Genomic DNA, 15,183 nt, shown 5'->3' with positions numbered 1-15,183 from the left:
TAGAAGTGAATGAGAGCTGAGCCGGATAGTGTTGATAGTGTGGATCACACTTATGGGGAGAGGATCAAACATGCAAAGGTGGGTGCAATTCCCTCGTTTGAAGAAGATAGTTTTTTATTTGGTAGCACCATGTGATGTAATGTATGAAGTGTGAACCCTTGGATTTCTTCAAGGCCGTGATACATTCACGATCTTTGGGCCTCTTAAGACATCATGAAGCAATTGTAATGCATCCCTTCTTCCAAATCACTTCTTGATGGCTTGCATCCATCATGAACTTCATATTTTGCTTGTGCGCATCTTTTGAACTTTTCAGTTGCTTCTCATGCAATTCTCAAAAGTTGATGCGAGGGGTTTTGCCGCATCTTAACTATGCACTCCGCAACTCTTTATGGTGCTCGTGTCTCGACTTGGAGAAAGTTGTAAGCAACGCTTGGGGACATTCAAACTCTTTCCAAGTAGAGTTAAGAGTAAAGTTAGAGATGCTACCATCCCGTACTTCAACTCCAAAAAGAAGTATCGGTGTTACCAACATGTCAAGAAAGGTATTTCTTTAGAGCCCAACATTTAGTTTCTCTCACTCCACATGTTCTCAAATGCATATTAAAGTTCCTTCCCGGCTTAAGCGTGGCGTAGTGTAATCGTTCCATTTATGATTGGCCGGAACTTCAAGGCCAAGTTACTTGGAGCTCTCTACCACTTCAAGGGGCTCTTTTATTATATACAATGCATGGCTTCTCATTGTTGAAAGTTTTGACAAGCATAAAATTTATTTTGGAGTAATTCATAGTCCGTCCACTATGTAAGCAAAAGTATTTCAAGACAATCATAAGCTTTTGTGCATCTTCTAAAGTATGGGACAAATCACCATATCATCTGCATATAACAAAAGCGTGATCACCACATTTCTAATCATAACCTCTTCAAAACCTTGTTGCATAAATTCAAGTTCTATGTATTCCATTTCATTGATGAGTAGCCCAAAGAGAGTTGGTGGAAGTGGGCATCCTTGCTTGACACCAAAAGTGCTTGTGAAAAAAATTGAAGTTCCCTCTCATGTGCACTTTGACATATTTTCTCCTCCTAATGGCACTTGGAATTCCTCCAAACATCTCCAAAAGCTCTCTTGAGGAGTGATGTTAAAACCTTTCTTGAATTTTGTAAAGCAACAATACAATAACCTATCTTTCAAGCGACTTTCCTCCTTGAGAACAAGAGTCACAAGTTGATTAATGATGCTATTTATTTTTTGGAGATTTGTTTGTGTATATGCATGTTTTACATTCCTTTCGATCCGTTTGGAACTTTTTATTTTCGTGACACTCATCATTATAGTCTGGTAGTTGTTTACATTGTTCACATTGCTCCTTCTATTTAGAGGGTTGATCCAATTTGTACTCCAATCATAAGGCATGCCTTGCTCAAGTGTGCGGTTAAAACATATCATGTATACAATATTTTGTTTTCTTGCTTGTTCATTTGAACATTTTGAGCTTGATACCTTGAAGATCTCCTTCCTTGTAAGTGGTCAATTTCTTAAACCCTCCGCATACATCTTTGATGGTAAAGAAAGATGACATATATAAAAGGGGAACCATGACACAATACCGTTCCCATATTTGGTTGCTCATATAGATTCTTACAATAAAAAACACGTCCCTAAAAATCAAGTCAGTGAAACTATCGACACGTTTGCTCTTTGTATCGCTTCAAATTTTACCACATGCTTGTGGCTTCTCTTGAGCCTGAAGAAATCGTTGATTGACTTCTCACCTCCTCCTCTTCTATTAAACATGTCTAATATATGCATGTAGATGTTTTTGATAGTCCTTATCACTTTTCCATGTAAACTCCCCAAGTAGTGTATCCTTTAAGATAGCCTTCATTGATGGTTTTGGGGCACATGTGCTTCATGTAAAAGTAGTCCTCCACACGAGAAAATGACACGCTTGTAACGCTTGTATTATTTGAGGGCCTTGTTTTCAGTAACATTTCCTTGATCATATCAATATACAAAGGTGCTTGTTTGAAGTGTATGCATAAAGATGATTGTCCCACACTACATGTGGACTTGACATGCTTGGGTCTTTCTATATATTTAAGATCAATTCATAAAGTCATGTGATCCAATTTTGAATTCCATTGGTGTTTGAAACTTTGTATGCGATCCAAGATAGCTTCCAAAAATAAAATATAGTCAAATCATACTCTTTCCAAAAATTTTAATACATGTAAGTCCATTAGTGCCATTGTATAAAGATACACCATTTGCAATGAGGATCTATCACACATATGTAGAAGTGACTTGCATTTTGATCCAACTCTTTTCATCACTAGAGATTTGGTTATACATGCACATAGATTCTAGTCTCCTTTAAACATGCGATATATCAAATTTTTGCGTCTCACATTTGCAAGGTCCTTGAGTGTGCATCATTTCACCAAAGACAATAACATCACCCTTGTCTTTGTCTTCCTCTAGGTCGATAAAAGGTTGATCTCTAGCAAGCATAAAGTTGGAATCATGATGAGGAATGTAACAAATCACAAAAGTGGATGTGTCGGTTGTTGTCATTATTTTCAGCCATATGTATGTTCATGCTTTTAATTTTTTATGATAGAAACATAACCTTCCAATATATTCCTAGTTATAATGCAACAACTGCTTCGTCTCTTCATTACCTTGAAAGTTTGGTTCACATCAAAGAATGCGCATTGTATTTGTCCAATCCTAGAATTGGTTGGGCAACATTCTCCCATGTTTCAACAAAAACAAGTATGATATATGATTCATTGGTTAGCTTGTCTATGCCAATTAGCGCATTCCATGATTATCCATTACCAAAAGGAAACGTGCAACCGTGAATTGGTCCGCTAGATCGTGTCCCTACTTTGTTGGAAAGCCTTGCTTCCTCTTTGGGAGTCTTTTATTCATGATAGCTCCTTAAGATTTTTGCTTCTATGTTCAAATGTTTTGCGACGAGAATTTTATTGCAGAATGGTGCAATCTTTGTACACAAAAGAAATTGTCCTCTTGAGATAGATCCAAATATTGTCAAAGAGAATCTTTGGATTTATTTCATCAACCATAGTGCATACAATAGGCTTTCCTCCCAAGTGAGGGACTCTTTGTTTTCCGACTCGGTGCACCATAAACCTTGATTCTTGACATGCCGAAGTGGGTGTTGAGAAACTGTCCAATGAAAATTGCAAGAGATGGAGGTGTTTCCAAATTTGTTCAATAATCCCATGGATAACAATGTTATTGGAACATCTCTCTTGTACTTTCAATTCTTGGGCATCCGCATTCTTTGCTTGAGCCATAACTTGCAGGATAGATTGTAGTAGGCATTGCCGACAAGATGACCGAAAAAACCTTAAGTTTTTGCAATCTATTCAGTTTATTATGTTGCTATAGAAAATCCTTCCATTGCACACACACACACACACACACACACACACACACAGAGAGAGAGAGAGAGAGAGAGAGAGAGAGAGAGAGAGAGAGAGAGAGAGAGAGAGAGAGAGAGAGAGAGAGAGATAATTGGCACATACTTGCCAACCATTATTTACTAGACATGGCATGGTACGTGTATGTGATACATTGATACTAGGTTTGTCATTGTTTTGCCATCCACATCGTACATTCATATACTAGAATAGAACTATAAAACAAATGATCAAATTTATGAAACAAAGTTCACGCTCTAGAATCCTCATGCTTAGAATGATAACACTTTACCATGAGTCTCATCATGACGTATATTATTCTTCGGTGCATGATAAAAATTGGTACTCTTGAAGTAGCCAATAACACATGGAGAATGAGAAGAAGAGCTTCTTTGTGGGAAAATCTTTCTATGTAATTACACTCATCAATTTCCCTTTCAAGGCGGCTAGTTTTTGTTTCTCTAGTGGTTTACATTCAAGAAGTTTGGAGCCAAGAAAACAGTCCATTGGATAATGTTTCTCTCAGCGAGACTTGTCGAAGTAGATTCGTGACATGACTCAGGGCTCGATTTTATCTAAACAAGATATGCAAGATTTTATCTAAACAATAGCTTTTTGGCAATAACAACTCTATAAAGAAATATGTAAATGGTGTGATGTTAGCTTTCTTTGGAAAGGTAGGTCTTTGAAATAATCAAAGCATGCACTATGTTTTAGTTTTTATTCACTCAGAGTGACAAGTCATACTAGGGTGTTAGTGGTCTTTAGCTTTAGGGTTCCAAGAATCAATCAACCAAGAGACCACGAACATACTAGGGGTGTTCGTGGTCTCTCTTGGTTGATTGATGCTTGGAACACTTGAAAGAAAAGGCTCTTCCATGGTTGCATGCTATGCATTCTTCAATATGTCTTTACTCATTTGATAGTAGATAAGGCCATGTGCCATACATCTTGATAATTCTCGTGAATTGATAAAGAAACAAATATCGTGTGTGTGTGTGTGTGTGTGTGTGTGTGTGAGAGAGAGAGAGAGAGAGAGAGAGAGAGAGAGAGAGATCAGGGAAAGTCGCTAGCTCTAATCGATGCGTGGTCATCGTGCCTCTATGAAACTCTCATCCAAATCTCGCTATATCACATACATTCTAGAGTTTAATAACACCCCTATAAACATGTTATATTTACATTGTGTGCTTAATATACCAACAACCCCCCCCCCCAAGAACCCCCTTATACATTTTGGAGTATAATCCGCTCTAGTCCACTCACGTGATAAATATTTTTGAAAAGTGACCAACCTAGGATCGTGCTGTGGTTATCATTGCATGTAATTTTTTTTTTCTTGGGATCACGTTTGTATAAAAATGCTCGTGCACACTCAATGTTTTGGGAGCAACAAATAGTAAATGTTTTTCTTGTTGTGGACGTTGTTATGTCTCCACTTCTTACTTACTGACATTTTCCCAACTGAGCATGATGCATTGGATAGATTTTTGTTTAGGATCTTGACAATGGACTCCTAGCATATGTGTTTATTTATCCATCCCTATGGTTCTTTGTATCTTTCTTGGGGTTTTAGATTCCAGGGTGGGTGCCTTTTGACGCGTTTTATGTTGGAGATTTGGTAGGGAAGTGAGGAGGAGAGCTCTCTATTTTAGTGGGGGCATGATAGGGTAGCGAGGTGATGAGGGGAGCCCTCTATTTTAGCAAGGACAGTGCTCTCTGATCACGCCATGCTCTTGGCCGTGCTCTTTGTGCTCTATTGGACATGGACGATCATGTATGTATTGATCCGGAAAGAGTCTTGGAGATTGCTATGGAGTTCTACCCAGTGTTGTTCACGATGCTGCGGGTCACAAAGGACATGCTTCGTACTAGAGATGAGATTTGGTCAGCAATTATGCCTAGATCGCTTTGCTGATGAGCGTTGTTCATGGTGCTGCCGGTCACAAAGGACGTGCTTCGTACTAGAGATGAGATTTGGTCAGATCACTTTGCTGATGAGGAATTTGTTTTTGGCCTCTTTTATAGTCCACTAGATCTAACTTCTCAAGATTTTTCTTGTTTGATAGACTAGAACGACTAATCTAGCATGCTTGAAATCATACACACAATGCTCACATTGTACAAAAATGGAAAAGTTGAGAGCTGGTGAGAGTAGGCACGTGTCTCACATTATTGACCACACGTAGTGTTGCATAAGCAAATTTGTTGCTCAAGTATACGTGTACACATCTGTTATCACCATAGGTAGAGAAACCATCCTGTATGAAGCGAAACATGAAAGAATGCACTAGATTCTTCGTAAACTATTTTTTACCTCTATCGACACTGAGTGTAGCACCTTGCTTGACTTGATCCGTAGACTTCCATCTAGTCTCTTCAGAAAGTTGGGTGCCAAGTATGTCATCAAAGTTTAGGGTACCATTATTAGAAAGATATTTATTGATTGCAATAACATATGTATCCCATGCAAAAGGTGATCAACATAACATACATAAAGCTTTTGATTCCACATTCAGATTCAGCTTTTCACATGTATCAGCTAAAAATAATGTATACATTAGAATCAACAATGATGTCTTCTTTCATCCTCAAAAGGAAGGGCTCTTTCATTTAGGTTAATCTTATTTATAGTAATTTCCTTCTCATAAGCTCCATAGGGCTTTTTCCATATGTAGTGAGTGGTCTTCTGTTCAATCATTGTTAATTAAATAGATTCTACCAAGTGTATTCTAATAGTAAACTTTGTTGATACATGTTAAGCCATCCTCCTCAAACATGGTAGCAGGCATAGATCCCAGGCCAAACGTCTTTAATTGACTCTTGTGGACAAGAAAATTTTAAATTTTCTCTTTCCACAAAGAGAAATTGTTTCCATCAAACTTTTTGATGGTTAATTTCTTATTGTCTGAGGTAACTACTTTAATATTCAAGCACAAGACTAAAGCAAGCTCATGAAAAAAAAAAAGCAAGTTTCAACAAGAATTTGTAAATATTTCAAACCAAGAACAAAAGAATGTATAAATCCAAAAGATGAACTATGGCAAAAAATCTGACAGAATTTTGACACAATTTTAGCTTAATTTTGATATAAATCTCAAAACATAACATCCATAAATAATGAGAGAACAATGTATAAGTAATCTAGGCATGAACAAGAGTTGAATTGACATAAGAGAGTATCAAGAAAACTTAGCTATCGTGCACCCATACCCATATATAAATGTTTAATGGAGAGGCTACAATAAGGATAGCACCAAGAACCTAATCCATCTCACACCAAGTAACATGCCTCCCATTGCTCCACTTCAAACACCTTATTACAGCCCTCACAAAAGGCTATGCACACACTAAAAACCAATCCCCATAAAATGCCAAAATTGATACCACACAGACGTAAAAAGTAGTTTTGCACATATAAATGTGAGATAACTTGGCTGATAACTATACCAGATGCATATAAACAAGTGCCAAATTAAAGTAAGAAAATTAAACACTGCTAAAAATTTATGAAGCTCCCACCCAAGGAAAAAAAAAATATCAACACGCAAACAAGATGTCAAGAGAGCATGAAGGCACGCACAATGTAAACTGATAATGTCGGCAACAAATTAGTGCCATATTGCATAAATGAGACCGTAAGTTGGCTCATATCACCATAAGACAATTCTCTTTGCCACACAACATCAAGTGCACATAAATTGGCATAAAATTGACCATTGACGATAAACAAAACTCACAAAACACAAGTTAGGCATAAGTCATAGACCAGCATGACTACACAGAAGGGCACAATTTCCATACAAGGTTGCAACGACGAACCATAAATCAAAGAGTAGCATAGATCAGCATCAACCATTTATGCATCAAACTACCATAAAGTGGCTTAAGCAGATGTTTATATGAGATTCCAAAACGTTAGTGATAGATAAAAAAAAAGCTATACAAGATGCAGAATTTTGCATACCATAAACTGACACAAGTAATAAAGATAGAAGTGACTAACACTACTCTAGTACAAAATTTTCATAGGCATACATTGGCATCATCGCCAAAAAATGCTCAGCATCAAATTTACACCATCACTTGCTCTCAAAAAAGCAATATAGCTAGTGTACTTATGAGAAGCTTGTCAAGCATTATGTGATGTTTGGAATGACCACATTAAGACACCAAACATCACCACATCAAGACATACACGTGAAACCAAGGCATTTGAAAGATAATTTCCAAGAGATTATTGCTTCTTAGTTCTTTGATGCCTCTTGCAAGCGATATTGATTAACTGCTCATGGTTGAAAAGTGTTGCCTTTTGCTTCTATTCTACATGAATGAACTAGTGTTGCCTTTGTTAATGGCTGCGCTCTTTTCATTTGGCTTTGCTCAAGAAAAATCTCCCAACACTGGTAATTTCAAAGCTATACCTGCTACCTCTAAACCTACAAACTATTACTTCATGTCTGCAATAGTGATGCCAACATTTTATAAAGCTAGCTTTAGCTTTTGCTACTACTGAGTGTAGCATTGTAGCTTTTCTTTTAGGCAGACTCCAGAGTTTGAAATGTTGCTTCTATGATACCACTTTTTGCACTCACAATTTGTGCACAGAGAGTGTGAAAGGAAAAGGAGAGTGACTATTAACCACCGGCGTCCACTTCTAGTAGTCATGGGCCGGGCTTGTCGGTCCAATAGGAAAAGGGTAAGAGTGATTGCCGATGAGAGGTGCACTCTAACTGGAACATTCAAGGGTTAGTTCACTAAGCATGGGCGTCCAAGTGTGCTCATATAAAAGTCACCTAAATCTAAAAATCGCTCATTCTCTCATTTGTACACTTGAAGAGTGCTCTTGCTCCATCTCCATCTTCTTCTTCATCTCCTTGTGTATGTTTGTATGCGAGAGAGAGAGAGAGAGAGAGAGAGAGAGAGAGAGAGAGAGAGAGAGAGAGAGAGAGAGAGAGAGAGAGAGAGAGAGAGAGCGCATTGCGATGGCACGGCGGCGGCGAGGCGATTGAGCGTGGCACGGCGGTAGCTCCCTCTTCTTCGCGGCGAGGAATCCTTCACGAAGGAGAGCGTACGGTGGTGAGTGACACACCCTTCCTCTCTTGAGCTTGCTAGATTAATCTGGTTGTGTGCTTGCAGCCATTTGTGGCTCGCACACAATGTACGGCAAGTCCCTTGCTTTGACACGTGCGATCGATGCGCACATTTTTGGCGCCGTTGTGCCGGGGAGATGCCCTGCACTAAGCTCAAATAGCACTTTATGCTGCTTTGTGGTGCAATATGAGATGTAGGAAAGGTAGAGAAAGAAGGTGTGTGGCTATTGAGAAGGATTTGTGAACTTTGTTTTTGTTGCAGTGTACTGTTTTCTGTTAATAAGGCGTTATATTTTTTTGCTGCAATGTATTGTTTTCTGTTGATAAGGTATTAGACATAAGGTATTAGGTCTATAATGCTAGATTTGTAAGGTACAGTAAGTAGATCTATTAGTTAATTAGTTGTTGTAGTACTGTGTTAAACAGTGTGTAACATTAGCTCTGTTTGCAATTAGGTAGGTTAGGTGTGTGAGTGCACGCGCGCGACACGACTGCGGTGACCTTATCCGCAATATTTATTTAAAAGGAAGGACCGGGATCGAGAACATTTCCCAAGCCCAAGCCCATGCTCAGGCCTCAATCACCTTGGACTTACTTATTTGAGCCTCACGCCTAAGTAAAAATCGACCCTTTTGAGGACCATCGGAGCTTCGGGTAATCGAACGTTGTGCTGTAAAGCACACCATGATTTCGAGCTATCACATGCTCTAATCCAAAAACCGATTGTAAAAAGACATTAAAAAACATCAAAAAATGAGTGAAAACGGGGTGCAAAATGCCCAAAAAATAGAGCGGTTAACCTTTGAGGATATTCGTCAACGCTTGTAGGGTGCCAAAGGCACATGCATCTGCACTCTGGTTGTGTGCTAGAGGCCGAATAACTAGCGAGCACTTCGAGTTATGCGGATTCTCAATACCCACCTACCTTAGGTTCCGGGCCCTCGGTGGAGACCCAAGGTAGTACAACCCAAGACCCAGACAGAGCGGCTAGTGACTCTTCATCTGACTACGATATTATGGAAGGGAATCCTACACCAAACCCCGAGCAAGTAAAAAAATATATACCTGTATGGACCCCACGGCTTGGATCTAGTGTGTTTAGTCGCTTTATAGAAACCTTTAGTAGAGCTACTCGCTCTGAACCTGCGGGGCTGGTGAAGTTAGCGAAGGAGAGGGAGAGGTAGATTCACCATTGGTATCTCAAGGGGAGCTTATACTCCCCAAGAGTGTCCACGTCAATATCCTGCCCCCTGATTTCATGGAAGACCCTGCAAAGCAATCACCCCCGAAGTTCTACTACCCGATGGTAGGAGTCTTGCGGAGGTGTAAGAAGTTGAGCACTATATGCAAGCAGCTAGGGAGAGGGAAATGGGGATTTTTCTAGAACAACATCGAGCCATGAAGGGAAAGACCCCTGGGACAACAAGCATAGAAATCAAGCAATCGAGTGCTTCTAAGTTAGTAGGCAATGTGGGTGAAACTGTGAGGAACAACAATGCTTCCACCTCAAGGGAAACCTCTAGTACACCGGGCTTAGAAGGGTTCTTTCTCAACGAAAATTGGAAATATGACCTACAAACTGAAACCTTGACTAGCCTGTACACGGGTTATACATACCATATAGGTTGGTTAGAAGTTGTACATTCTACTTCTAGTGCCACAAGTCTAGAGGAGCGGCAACAAATGGTCTGCAATGTCATCCATTGCATCATCCAATCGGAGAGGCAAAAACGAGAGATTAACATTCTTTCAACGGGCCTTATGAGATTCTTGGATACGGGAAAGGCCAGAAAACCGACACTATCATAGATGGAAACTCCTTCAATGAGTCCAATGGACCCTTCATATATTGTGTCGCCTGGAGTTTCGGTACAGTCTGAACCCACAAGTAGTAGTTTTACTTTTCCAAATCTAGCTCATCTGTCTCTTGGAGACACTACAACTATGATATTTACTCCGGTGATGAGTACAAAAAGTACACCTTGGACCTCGTTTGTTAGCACTACACCACTACCTAGTAGCACAGTGCCTCCAATAATACCTACAAGTGTGCATCAAGCCTATGTACCTGTCGCACCTCAAGCCCACGTAGCTCCCAGACCCCCATTTATGCCAAGGGCTCACACTCCACAATGGCATTATCCGAGCTCTTATTCAAGTGCATACAATTTAGCAATAACATGTTGTATTCGGCACTGGCTATGCCTAGGGCCACACCTATGAACTTTGGACCACCAAGTTACACCACCATACAAGGTATGGGACCCAAGGGCAGCGTGTATGCCAAGGCCAACGCCAACTCCCATCCCACATGTAGTTTCAGGAGCACCTGCACCTGCGACCACTATACCTGCTTATTTAGGACGAAGTACGGCAGTACAAATATCCAAACTCACACAAAGATTTAGTGGAGATGGGGATGTGAGAAAGAATATTGAAGTTTTTGAACAAATATGCAATTCTGTAGGAGAACACAATGACCTGCATAAGAGTAATTCTTTAAGCTTAACCTTAAGTGAGAAGGTTGGGGATTGGTATAGAACCCTAAGGGTGGAAGAAAAAACGATTTACTCTACTCTTAGGAGACTGTTCTTGAAAGAATACATATGAGAAGGACTGCTTTGGGGTGTAGCATCTAAGCTCCAGAAAGCCCGACAAGAGGAAGGAGAGTCGGTGAGAGACTTTATTAGTCGCTTGAAGCATTTGAATTCTCGTTGTAATCCAAATGAGCGCTTCAATAATAATCAATTGCTTGATAGATTAATTAGGGGATTACGACATGAGGATATCTATAATAGCCTAGTCATTAGAGGTATCACCACTTGGGAAGCAGTCACCACTAATACGATCCAATTGGAGGATAATTTAATGATTCAAGGAGAAAGAGTGTCTGTTGAGCCTAAATCTACTAGCTCGCAAGCATCGGGGCATCAGCCAATGACCCTAAAGCCTATTGCTAAGGAGCCAAATATATCTATGATGACTTTAGCAAACCTCACCAAGGCCATTCAAGAGAGTTTTAGAGACAATGGTGCTCCGCAAAACAATCATATGTATCCAAGAAGGGAGCAACAATGGTGCTCAGTAAGCTATGGTCCACATAGTACCAGTGAATGTCCTACTTTTAGAGTAAAATTCAATGGGAATTGCAATGCCTGTGGGAGGTATGGTCATCAAGCTAAGGTAAGGATTGCATAGTATTTAAGCGCGCGATGGCCAATAGACCAACCTTAGCATGGACAGACACACCTCGAGTGCATGCATTGATGTGGGCCCCACTTCTTGAACAAACGTCACAACACATGGTCCCTAGGGACCAAAATGTTGTTCAAACAACACCCTTACCACCTTCAATGCTAGGACCGCAACCACTACATTCGAGAATCATTTCTGTGAATCAAGTGGATTGTGAGTCATCTATTGCTTGTTTGGGTTGTGAGGAAGATATAGAGCCTAATATTGCCTATGGGATTGATGCGCTAAGAAGAATGTCCACAATACTACATGGAGGACTATTGGGGACAAGTCAAACATGTCTATCAAGTAGCTGCTCTTGCTGCAAGAGGCCAAAATATCAATTACACTGCCAAGAGACCACACCACCTCTTCAATGCTATGAGTGTGGAGGTCCACATCGTGTGGCTGAATGTCCTATTAGGCTACAAAAGAATGCCACACTAATGCAAACCAATCAAGCAAGCACATCTACAATGCCGATACTCATGTGTAATTGATGTGGCATAGATCATTTGATTTCCCAATGTCCAAATAATCCAAATGCACCAAAGATCACACCATTAAACTTGATTGAGGTTACCGAGGAGCCATCACAAAGTACACCTATGGTACCAATAAACGTACTCACTCGATCGATGCTCCAAAAACAAAATTATATTCTTGAGGAAAGAGACATGGCATCAATTGCCCAATCTCATAAGAAGAAGAAAACAAGAAGGAAGAGATCGCAAAAAGCAGCGAAGCTAGGCCCCAGTTCAAAGACCAACATAGGGACTGGTGACGACTCCTAATGTAAGAACGATGCTGAAGAGGATTCCGATTCAGGTGAAACCATGGAGAACAAAACGACCACTAAGAAAGAAACCGACAAGGAAGATCGTCATGAGCCACAATGGCCAGGATCCAAGAAAAAGGTAGGAACTTATCCAAACCCTACAGAGGAGATAGAGCGAGTTAAGAAATTAAGGAGTTTGGTAGAAGATACCCAAAGGGATGTGGAACCAGCACCTAGACAGATCCAGATTACAAACACATTTTTCCCTACGCAACAACAACATCACAAAGTCCATAGATCCCTAGCCATACCTAGTGTCATCCAAGAAGAAAGTGACTTCAAGTCATGGAAAAGTGGGCATACTCACTTCTTCTTGGAAAGAATGTTTACAGAGGGACTACCTGACCCTATCGAAGAAATGGAGATCCCATCCTCCCCACGTCAAGGGATTGAAGCCCAAAAGGTGCCGTTAAATATTGCCAAACATGGCATAATGGATTTCATGGCTTCACAAGTCAGAACCACCATCATGTCCAAACTATATGGAGACCCTGAGCTATTCTTAGCTCTTCAAGCTTTCTTCAATGGAGATTTGAAGGTCGACGGGCTATCACAATTTGCACAGATGGATGGAGCTATGGAGATGCCAATAGAGGAGGAACACTTAGATCCACAACCCAACCTAGATGAGAACCCTGTTGTAGAAGAATACTTTGAGGGTGATGAATCCGATGCAGCCATACCAATCACTACCAAGGGATTAACTGTGAATGGAATCCTTGATGGTGGCGCTGAGGTTAGCATTGTGACTAAAAATTGATGGAAAACTATGGGAAGACCTCACCTTGGGACCACAACCATAGTAGTAAAGATGACCAATGGGTCTATTGTTAAACCTATTGGGATTCTAGAAGATCTCAAGATCAAGGTCTTTGGACACAAAATAAGAAATACCTTCATTGTTATGGATTTCTCCAAGCACACTATGGCATCTGAGATGATCTTAGGACGCCCTTTCATGAGGGAGGCAAAAATGGTGCATGATTGGTCTAAAAACCATGTCTTCTTGCAGTTCCAAGATTCTGTCATGCGAGTGGATCTTGTAGCTGGTCGAGCACATCCTCTAGGAAACAGGTTTATAATTGATCATAGATTTGACACCACAATTCACTTGGCCCCATTGCAGTATTTTTATACATGTAAAGTGGATACAGATGCTGGGGAAGATTCTCCTTATATGGATGTACTACCTGGGATGACTGAGTCGGACAATGTGGATTGGGTCCACTTAGGAGCAACCATAGACACTTGGGGAAATAGGGGGACGACCTTGGTAACACATGAGGGGGATGAAATGCCACCACTCGTACCCTTAAATATGCTAGAAGCAATGCATATAGCTTCTGATGACCTACAAGATGAAGGTTTGACTGGCATTGGAACCAGTAGCGTCTCACAAGACTATAGCCCACACGATTTGGGGTGAGAATCATCAATTGAAATTGACTATGAGGACGAAGAATCTGAGTTGAATCTTAGTGCAAATGTGGGGACAAACCATTCACGGCCCACTGGTACCCTAGATGACAATCTATCAAGGGAGCAGAAGAGACAAGTAGCGATTCATCTAGTGACTCTTCACTACAGACCGACCTTAATCGAAAATTAGACAAGAAGAGTAAGAGATATAAGAGTAAGAGTAAGCAAATGTGCGTGCTAGAATAAATGAAAAGAAATCTACCGCAAAATGGCTTAATTATATACGGGGCATGTGACGCTCATCAGAAGTTGGTAGATAACTGGGGTGAATACCTTCAAAGTGTTATGTGGTGTAGTCCATAACCCATTAACATCGCACAACTAGAGGCTACAAAGAAGCCAAATTTGAGCAGTACTGTAAGGAGATGACATAATAAAGAGTTACAAGCCATCCATCAAAAGAAAGTAGCCAAAGAACAAGTAGAGCTTAAAAAGATCCAAGCAAGATTTGAGGCTTGAGAAGACAACAATGTCTTAGACGCCAACGAGAGGCTAATCTGGGAATCACGGAAGCGTTTTTTGAAGACACCGATGATGATTCATTGGTATCTGAGCCACATCTACAATATTCAATTGAACTAAATAGCCTCTATGGGAGAGTACTATATAACGCATTATTGGATACAGGAGCTCAACATAATTTGATATCCTATGGAGTTTGGTGTTAGCTAGGAAAACCACCCCTATCCACAAGCACCATCCAAGTCAAGGGTGTCAATAAGAAAAAGACCACTGTTTTTGGAATCCTACACACTCATGTTATTTATGACAATGGAACCATGGTTCAAAGCTTTTTGGTCATGCCTGTTGGTACTATGGAGGGTAATATAAACCTAGGACGCAAATGGATGTCTGCAATCAAATGTATATCGATTGAGATATTGGGAGTATCATGATGTAGAAACCAACTCATGGCCCTAGGGCTCAAGGAATAACACCTGAAATATCACCTCTTCATAACACAAAAAAACAACAAAATATTGCCAATCCAAAAAGTCACAACATCCTTGCCAGTAGCACAACCCTCTAAAGCTTCAACTTCCATGGCTACGATAGACAGTGCTACATCAAAAGCTCCACGTGATCTGA

The sequence above is a fragment of the Adiantum capillus-veneris genome, chromosome 4, assembly GCF_014529385.1.
Source record: "Adiantum capillus-veneris isolate H3 chromosome 4, ASM1452938v2, whole genome shotgun sequence".
Classification (NCBI taxonomy): Eukaryota; Viridiplantae; Streptophyta; class Polypodiopsida; order Polypodiales; family Pteridaceae; genus Adiantum; species Adiantum capillus-veneris.
This window is presented reverse-complemented; position numbering follows the sequence as displayed.